General features: G+C 41.3%; 1 long non-coding RNA gene across 1 annotated transcript in view; it reads left to right on the top strand.

Annotated features, from left to right (window-relative positions):
* The window catches only part of LOC118764966, a 21,792-nt gene extending 21,091 nt beyond the window's left edge, over positions 1 to 701 (top strand). The window contains exon 3 of the long non-coding RNA XR_005000807.1: positions 612 to 701. This is a non-coding gene — a long non-coding RNA (uncharacterized LOC118764966). The remainder of the gene's footprint in view (positions 1 to 611) is intronic.
* Positions 702 to 9,904: the final 9,203 nt, after the last annotated feature.

Here is a 9,904-nt window from a genome sequence, read left to right as displayed (position 1 = left end):
TCTACCCTATAAACACACATACACACACACGCACACATACTCAGATGTAAACATGTATAGACCTATATGAGTCAATGCTTATATGAATTAGCCCCTCCTCTTCCACTTTCTCCTGCTTGTTCTTTATACATACGTATAGTCATGCATACATAATAATATCTCCATGCATACATATACCAATGCATGCATACATACATAGATACTACATACATACATATAAGAGACCAAAGTGTACGTACATACATACATACATTACATACAAATTGAGAAATCTGCAGTTACTCTATCCAGATTACAAGTTCAGGCTTATACCTGTTATTGGGGCCCTGGGATATGTAATATGCCGCCTAAATACTGATCTTGAGAAATTATGCTTCTCGAAACCAGGAAGGAGAAAGCTAATTTGAAGACTAAGGATCCAATCCATCACTGGAACTGTAAAAATCTGTAAAACTTTCCAGAAGTTTATCATTTAAATAATTATGAGCATGTCTAGATATGTAACTATATGTATGTCTAGATGTGTAACTATATGTATGTATATATGAGAATACATACATACATACAAACAAACAAACAAACAAAGAAAAATACCCTGTTGTTGATGATAGAATTCCGATGAAGGAGCCTTGGCTCTAGGTTAGAAACTGGTTCTTTCTCTATTGGCAAGAAATCTTGAAACAAAGTGAATAATGACATAAATACATAAAACATACAAATCTGCACATACATACATACATACATACATACATACATACATACATACATACATACATACATACATACATACATACATACGATGGGCTTTTATCAGTTACTATCTACCAGATCCACTGACAAGGATTTGGTTGCCTGAAGCTACAGTAGAAGACAGTTGCCCAAGGTGCCACACTGTGGGACTGAACATGGAACCATGTGGTTGGGAAGCCCATCGTATGTATGTATGTATGTATGTATGTATGTATGTATGTATGTATTTGTGTCTGTGTTTGTCCCCATCATCACTTGACAACTGTTGTTGGTGCGTTCATCAACAGCAGTTCATCAAAAGGGATTGATAGAATAAATACTAGGCTTACAAAGCATAAGTCCTGGGGTCAATTTGCTTGACTGAAGGCAGTGCTCCAGCATGGCTGCAGCCAAATGGTTGAAACAAATAAAAGAAAAGAATAGCTAACATACATACTGCAAATACAGTTTGTAAGTGGAACAATAAACATCTGCAAGAATTTCCTCAATTTTCTCAAGTTCAAAATGTGGCATTGTTTTTGTTCTTTACATTCCAAATATGGAGAAAGGATCTTTACATAGTCACACAACATGCTAGAAATAGAAAAACAAATCTTCCTTAAATAACTCCTGACTGTCTTTTTCAAAAAAATATGAGAACTCATAAGATAACATAATCCTGGATACAATATGTCCAAAAAATCAAATGTGGATGATTATGGATGGAATGTCTATGACTGTAGGTCAACTCAATTAGAGCAAATCTAGGGTTATACAGAAGCAACCTCAGAATTTTGTTAGCATTTTCAAGCCTAGCCAGGCTTATGGGCCCAGTTTCCCGGTTTCTATGGCATATGTGTTCCCTGCCTCCAGCTTGACGGGACACCAGTCCATCGCAGCATTACTCAAGAAACAGGAAGAAAGAGTGAGAGAAAGTTGGGGCAAAAGAGTACAACAGGGGTCACCACCACCCCCTACCAAAGCCTCGTGGAGCTTTAGGTGTTTTTGCTCAATAAACACACACAACCACTGGTCTGGGAATTGAAACCATGATCCTCCAACTGTGAGTCCGCTGCCCTAACCACTGGTCAATTGCACCTCCACAAATGCACCCTTTTTAAAACCTAGCCAGGCTCATGGGCCCAGTTTCCCGGTTTCAATGACGTATGTGTTCCCTAGCTGGATGCCAGTCCATCACAGTGTTACTCATTGTTGCCAGCTGAGTGGACTGGAGCAATGTAAATTGAAGTGTTTTGCTCAAGAACACAGTGTGTCGCCCAATCCAGGAATCGAAACCACAATCTTAAGATCATTGGCGCAGGAGTGGCTGGGTGGTAAGTCGCTTGCTTACCAGCCACATGGTTCCAGGTTCATTCCCACTGTGTGGCACCTTGGGCAAGTTTCTTCTACTATAGCCTTGGGCCGACCAAAGCCTTGTGAGTTGATTTAGTAGACGGAAACTGAAAGAAGCCCGTCGTATATATGTATATATATATATGTGTGTGTGTGTGTGTGTGTGTGTGTGTGTGTGTATGTTTATGTTTGTCCCCCCCAACATCGCTTGACAACTGCTGGTGGTGTGTTTACGTCCCCGTAACTTAGCAGTTTGGTAAAATGAGACAGATAGAATAAGTACTAGGCTTCCAAAGAATAAGTCCTGTGGTCAATTTGCTCCATCATGGCCACTGTCAAATGACTGAAACAAGTAAAAGAGTAAAAGAGTAATGATGCTGACACCCTAACCACAAAGCCACCTGCGTCCACAGCATTCATTTTACCAATTCCAAATGGAGAATTGAATTGATACAGAATCAAATCTGATCAAATATTTTCTTTGTACAGTGAGTAAAATTCATTGCAACAGTGATAGAAGAGTGTCGTAGCTTGCTAGAAACATTGTGATAAAGAAGTAAAATTACAAAATATTGAAGACAGAGAGCTTCATACAAGGTGAAAAGGGAAATGTTTAATAACTTTTATTGTATTTTCCAGTATACAAATTGACAAAGTATTTAAGTTGTGGTAGAATTATCAGTCAAACAATCAATGTTTGAGTCTACGTTCAGTGATTATTTTTCACACTTTATATGGACACCAAGTAAATATGAAGTGAATTAACAGGTAGCTAAAATTTCTGCTATGTGCAGTAATGGTTGATCTGAGGTGTAAACATTCAAACACCATCACTATCTTTTCACATCCTTCCACATTTCATATGGAGTTTTTGGTCCTCAAAAGTTATCTTGATGTATAAGTTGACCTGTTTATTTTGACTGTAAATTTTGATCTGAAAAATTCGACTTCTATGCTGGAAAATACAGCAGACAACTCAGGCACAAATCCCCATCATCAGAAATAAATAGTCAAGAAATAATATTCTCTACAATATTAGCCATATTGATATGTGTCCACAAGTATGCTGATCAACTGATCAACACAGCCAGTATTGTATAGACTCTCTTTCATGTGTCTGAAATATATAAGGGCTATTAAACTTTATCCCATTTCACAAATCATTGATGTATTTTCTTAATGACAAAGGTAATTTTGTAAAGGAGTTGAATAAAGACTATACAATTCCCACCACCACAACCACCACTACCATTTTTTACTGGTATTTATTGACATCCAAAAGCACTGCAGCCAGAGACAAGTGATGCCCCATTCTACAGGCAATAAATTATTATGTTTGTTTCCTTTATTATCTTAGGAATCGCTTCCAATTTGGCGAATAATCCTAAATTCTTTTTCCATTTATTTTTTCTACATTTTCATTTAATTTACATTTTATCTCCTAATACCAATATCGAGTCAATTTTTTTCAAAAAATTTTCTATAATCAAATGGATCGTTTTCTTTAATCGTTATTGTCAAAGGATTTCAAATTCTGTCAACCATACAAACTTTCCAGTGCAAAAATATATATCCCTGGAGACTCGATCGGGAAATAAAATTTTAGCGATAGACAAATAGCAATAAAGCATTGTAAACATTATATTCATTGTAAGATATTTCGGTACATAAGCTATAAAAACATACATTATAAAATTTATTTGGATTTCAGAAAAATAGTCTCTCAATATAAATTTCTACAGGAAAACTATGTATGTAGCTCAAAGAATTTTAGGTTCCTAAATCTGTTCTGTTTGGGTCTGGTATGGTTGAGGACATTCACATACAACGTCTTTATTTTCACAAAAAAAAAGAGTGAAAGCTAATTTGTGATTTTTTTTTTTTTTGCTTTTCAAAAACCAATTACAGTTTGTGGATGACTTAGATGGGGAGTCTGCATGTGTAATTGCAAGGAATGTGGCACAAGAAATTCTTAAAGACTCAATTTTATATGCCATAGTAGTGATAATAATAACAATAATAATAATAATAATAATAATAATAATAATAATAATAATAATAATAATAATAATAATGAGGAGGATGACAACGTGTCTCTGAAAGAAATGGAGAAACTTTCAAAATACAAAGACCTGGAAATAGAGGTAACCAGAATGTGGAATCTAAAAACAGAAACAATTCCTATCATAGTAGGTGCATTAGGCATGATAAAAAAATATTCAGACAAATACATAACAAAAACACCAGGACTTACAAACACATATAACATACAGAAAATTGCACTACTAGGCACTGCACACATCCTACGCAGAACACTTTCCATACAATAACCATCAGAGCATCACAACAAATCACAGCACATACCTAAGGCACACAGAGCTGCGCTCGGTAGTGAAGTGAAAGCACGCTATAAAAATAAAACTACTGAATAATAATAATAATAATAATAGTAATTAAAAACCAAAATCTGTTTTCTGTGTGGTTAAGGAATTAGCTTGGTCTTGAGGTGAGTTTTATAGCACGGCACCTTGGGGAAATATCTTCTGTTTTAACCCCAGGTTGACCAATGCCTTCTGAGTGAGTTTGATACGTGGAAACTGCATGGAAGCACATCATATATACACACACACACACACACATATATATATAGAGAGAGAGAGAGAGAGAGAGAGAGAGATATGCACACACACACATACATTATATCATCATCATCATCATCGTTTAACGTCTGTTTTCCATGTTGGCATGGGTTGGATGGTTTGACTGGGGTCTGGGAAGTCAGCGGCTGCATCAGGCACCAATCTGATCTGATAATGTTTCTACAGCTGGATGCCTTTCCTAACACCAACCACTCTGAGTGTCTAGTGAGTGTTTTTAACATGCCTCCAGCACAGGAACCACTCAGGTGGCCCTGGCATCGATCACATTTGGATAGTGCTTTTTACATGCCACTGACACGGCAGCCAGTCAGGCAAACCTGGCATCAACCATGTTCAGATGGTGAATTTTACGTGCCACCAGCATGGGAGCTAGTCGGGTTGATCTGGCACAGACCACATTCGGATGGTGCTTTTTACATACCTCCAGCATGTGAGCCAGTTGGGGGCACTGGCATCGACCATGTTCAGATGGTGCATTTTATGTGCCACCGGTATGGGAGCAAGTCAGGAGGCACTGGCCACAGCCAAGATTTTGGTTTTACTTGATTCAACAAGTCTTCTCAAGCATATCATATCACCCAATGCATCAAAGGTACTTTTAAATGGGCCAGACATGCAACACTGGCATCAGCTATGGTTGCAGTCACACTTTAGTTGCTGGGTCTTCTCAATCACAGTATATCTCCAGAAGTCTTGGTCTCCTGTCATATATATATATATAGCATATGTATATATATAATATATATATATATATAACGGGAAGCTTTATGAAAATAAACAAAAGACGAAGGCAGGTGGAAAACAAACGAACAATTGTATTAGTATGGCGCTCAGGAAATATAAATAAAACAAGTCTTTAACGTTTCGAGCCTACGCTCTTCAACAGAGAAAGATACACAGAGAGAGAAAAACACAGAAAGAAGAGGAGAGAAAAAAATGCGTGCAGTAGCTAACGAATCAACATGGCGATCTGATTTCGGCCAGAGGTCAAAGATCAAACATGAGACGCGAGAGCGAATAAGGGGAGATAATAGGGTTGATAAACGGGTTGAGGGACCAGCTAAGAGTGCGTGGAGGGGTCTGGATGTGTGTATGTATAGGGTTGGTGTATGTATTAGTATGTATAAGGGTGTGTGTGTGTGTGTGTGTGTGTGTATGAGAGAGTATTAGTGCGTAAGATTGGTCTGGACGTGCGTATGTATGGGGTTGGTGTATGTATTAGTATGTATTAGTATGTATTAGTAGTACGTATGGTATGTATAGGTATGTGTGTGTGTGTGTGTGAGAGAGTATAAGTGCGTATGCGGGGTCTGGACGTGTGTATGTATAGGGTTGGTGTAAGTATTAGTATGTACTAGTATGTATTAGTACGTATTAGTATGTATTAGTTGGTGTGTGTATTAGTATGGCACATCATATGTGATGTGATGTGTAAAGTCATGTGGTGTAGTGTGAGGAGAAGAGGGGAGGGGGAGAAGAGGGGAGGGGAGAAGAGGGGGGATAAGGGAGGGGGAATAAGAGGGGGAGGAGAAGGGGGAAGAGGAGAGGATGGGGGAGAGGAAGGGGGAGGAGGGGGATGAAGGGGAAAGAGGGAGAGGGGGAGAGAGGGAGTGAGGGGGGAGAGGGAAAGGGGAAGAGGGAGGAGAGAAAGAGGGAAGAAGGAAGGGGAGTAGGGGTGAAAGGATGAAGGACTGAAGAAGTAGGGGTCGGGGGAGAAAGGATAGGTGAGGAGGGGGGAGAGGGGGGTTAGATGAGGAGGGGGGGAGAGTTGAGACCAAATGGCGTATAAGAGCGAAGAGAGAAGATTAATTCCTGTTCACGGCGCAAACGGGAATCCGGATGGCCTCTGTGTAAGGACAAACCGAACACAGATAGGTGTTGCAAGGAGTGACCGGTGGAGCGGAAATGGCGTGAGACGGTGTGTGGTCGTCGCAGGTGGATGTCACGAAGGTGTTCCGCGAACCGGTCAGCCAAGCGGCGTCCCGTTTGTCCGATGTACAAGGAATTGCAGAGAGAGCAAGAGATGCAATAGATAATATTGCTGGAGGTGCAGGTGAAGGAGTGGATGATGGGATAGGGTCGATGGTGGGTGCTAGTGAGGCGGGTGGTGTTGGAGAGGTAAGGGCAAGTGCGGCAACGTGGGCGGGAGCAGGGGAACGAGCCGGGTTGGGAGGTAGGGTCAGGGAAGGAGCTATGGACCAAAAGGTCTCGAAGGTTGTGGGCTCGTTTGAAAGAGGGGAGGGGTCGGTTAGGGAAGAGGTGTGAAGTGGACGGGTCGGACTGCAGATGACGGAAAGCTCGAAGAATGGTGCGTTGGAGACGTAGGGTCGTGGGGTGGTAAGTGAGGGGAAAAGGGAGGCGGGAGACTACAGGGCGGGTTCGGGGAGAGAGAGCAGATACACGGTCCACGGACCGTGCTCTGGCAAGGGCGGTGTGGATAGTGGTGAGGGGGTATCCACGTAGGGTGAAGTGGTGAGCCATACGTTGAGACTGAGTCTCAAAGTCATGGTCGTCACTACAGAGCCTACGTAGACGGAGGAATTGGGAATAGGGGATGGAAAGCTTGGTGTGTTCTGGGTGGGAGGAAGAGAAGTTGAGGTATGAGTGTGAGTCTGTGTGTTTGTAGTGAATGGAGGTGGTAAGAGTGGAGTGAAGAATGCTAACCGAAATGTCGAGGAAGGAGACAGAGGTGTTGGAGATAGTGGAAGTGAAGTGGAGGGCTGGATGGAAAGATTGGACGAAAGAGAGGAAGGAATCTAGATGTTCGCGGGAGAGTGAGGTGGCACCGATAATGTCGTCAATATAACGACCATATAGTTCAGGAGTGGGACCAGTGAAATTAGAGAATATTTGGGCCTCAACATAGCCAACGAACAGGTTCGCATAGTTAGGGCCCATTCGCGTTCCCATGGCCACTCCCGAGAACCTGATGGTAGAACTCGCCCGCGAACGAGAAGCAGTTCAGAGTAAGGACAAGTTCGGCCAGACGAATGAGTGTGGAGGTGTCAGGTACAGGGTTAGAGCGGAGGTCAAGAAAGTGTCGAAGGGCCTGCAGTCCTTCGTGGTGAGGGATAACAGTATAGAGGCTTTGGATGTCCATAGTAAAAAGGATTTTGGAGGAGCCGGGAGGAAAGGAGAAAGAGTTGAAAAGCCGGAGAGCATGGTTGGTATCGTGGATGTGGGAGGGAAGAGATGCCACTAGGGGGGCAAGGACACGGTCAAGGTATTTAGAGATGAGCTCCGTGGGGCAGTTACAGGCGGAGACGATGGGGCGGCCAGGGTTGTTGGGTTTGTGGATTTTGGGGAGGAAGTAAATGGTGGGGGTACGTGGGGTTCGCACAATTAGGTTGGATGCGGTGCGGGGGAGACGGGAGGACGAGATGAGGTCTTGGACGGTAGAGGATACCGTCTGTTGGTAGCTACGTGTGGGGTTAGAGGGCAGAGGGGAATAGAAGGAGGTGTCATTGAGTTGGCGGAAAGCCTCGGCCCTATAGAGGTCCGCGCGCCACACCACTACAGCTCCACCCTTGTCAGCCGGTTTGATGATAATGTCAGCGCGCCGTTGGAGGGAGCCAAGAGCTCAGCCGGGGAGATGTTGAGGCGGCGTTGGCGCCTGGAGAAGTTGAACAGCTCCAATGCACGCTGACAAGCGCCCGCGAAAAGATCCACTGCTAGGATCTGGCCAGGGGCAGGCGTCCCCGGGGATGGTCGGCGGCCCAGGCCAGTGAAGCAGTCGTCCTCTTCCGTGGTTTGTGGGTGTGCGGCGAGTCGTGATTATATATATATATTATATATATATATAATATATATATATATATATATATAATATATATATATATATATATATATATATATATATATATATATATATATATACTAGCAGGGATACCTGGCGTTGCCCATGTTACATGCAATTGAGGAATTACACTTTTCTGTTATATTTTCTGTAATGAACTGGAATACCTATGATTTGAATTTCATCAAAATTGCAGATGAGGGTCATTTCCCTCTTTACACACCCTAAAAAAATTGTAATCATGACACATGTATCCCACACTACTGATTTTTATGCTCAGATTCCAAAATTCCAGTCTTATAGAACCTGTTAAAATGATTTTGCTCCAGAAAAATGGAGATCATGAAGCTCTAAAATGTGGGAGTTAAGGCCCCTATTGGGGGTGGTGTCTAAATGTCAACCAGAGTAGTTGAATTGTTGAGAATCTTTTTAATTTGGGTCTTATATCTATTGTTTGAATATCTTTGAAATAGGAAATATATGTATGTTCACTGGGTTTGTAAAAGAGAGCAAAGCCACAGGAAACCAAAAGACGAATGATCACAATAAGCAGTCAGTTACCCTACCCTAGTCGTTACCACTCCCAATGTAGGATTCCTCACCATACAGGTGACAGGCACAGCCGTAAGATGTATTATGGATCTATAGCAATTGGGAGGGTGTGACCCAACTGAAATAAACATTAACAACTGCGTGATGTGAGGGCTAAGGAGAAATGAAAGTGTCACCTCTGGAGTTTGCAAATGACCACTATACTGATACGTAACTGGACAGAATAAATTTACAATCTATAAATGTCTTTGAATAACCAGTCACTCATCTGGGAAGGCCTTGAAATCAATGTTACCATCTAGGGACTATGTGTGACCCAGTGATAATAAAAAGACTGAAAGGAAGTCTGCAACCAAATAACTTTATTCAACACTTTGAAACTGAATCAGTGGAGGCAAAGATGCCTCTCATTTACTTGACAATTTATGTACCACATTGCAGAAATCACAATGTAAGTGTATGTGAAAGCAAACTGTTACACTGTTGTACCATTGAATTACAAATAATGCTCATCTTTTATGCTCAGGTGACCCTATAACTTCCAAGAGTACAACTGTATTCGTCTTTGCTTAGATAAAATGACTAAATTGTGGGTGGTTAAGTCCCCATAAAGGGGTCTTTCTAACTTGTAAGAAGATGAAATTTTATAGATATTACTTCATTTGTGTCTAATATCTATGGCTAAAATTTCATCAACAGCAAAAATATATGAATTGTCATGGGGGTTTTGGCCCTTATGCATAGAATATAATTTGCAAATTTTGTAAATAACCATTCAGTACATTTGACCTAGTTTTGGATCATAAAAGAAATT

This window comes from Octopus sinensis, linkage group LG10 (genome assembly GCF_006345805.1).
Source record: "Octopus sinensis linkage group LG10, ASM634580v1, whole genome shotgun sequence".
Taxonomy (NCBI): Eukaryota; Metazoa; Mollusca; class Cephalopoda; order Octopoda; family Octopodidae; genus Octopus; species Octopus sinensis.
This window is presented reverse-complemented; position numbering and strand designations above follow the sequence as displayed.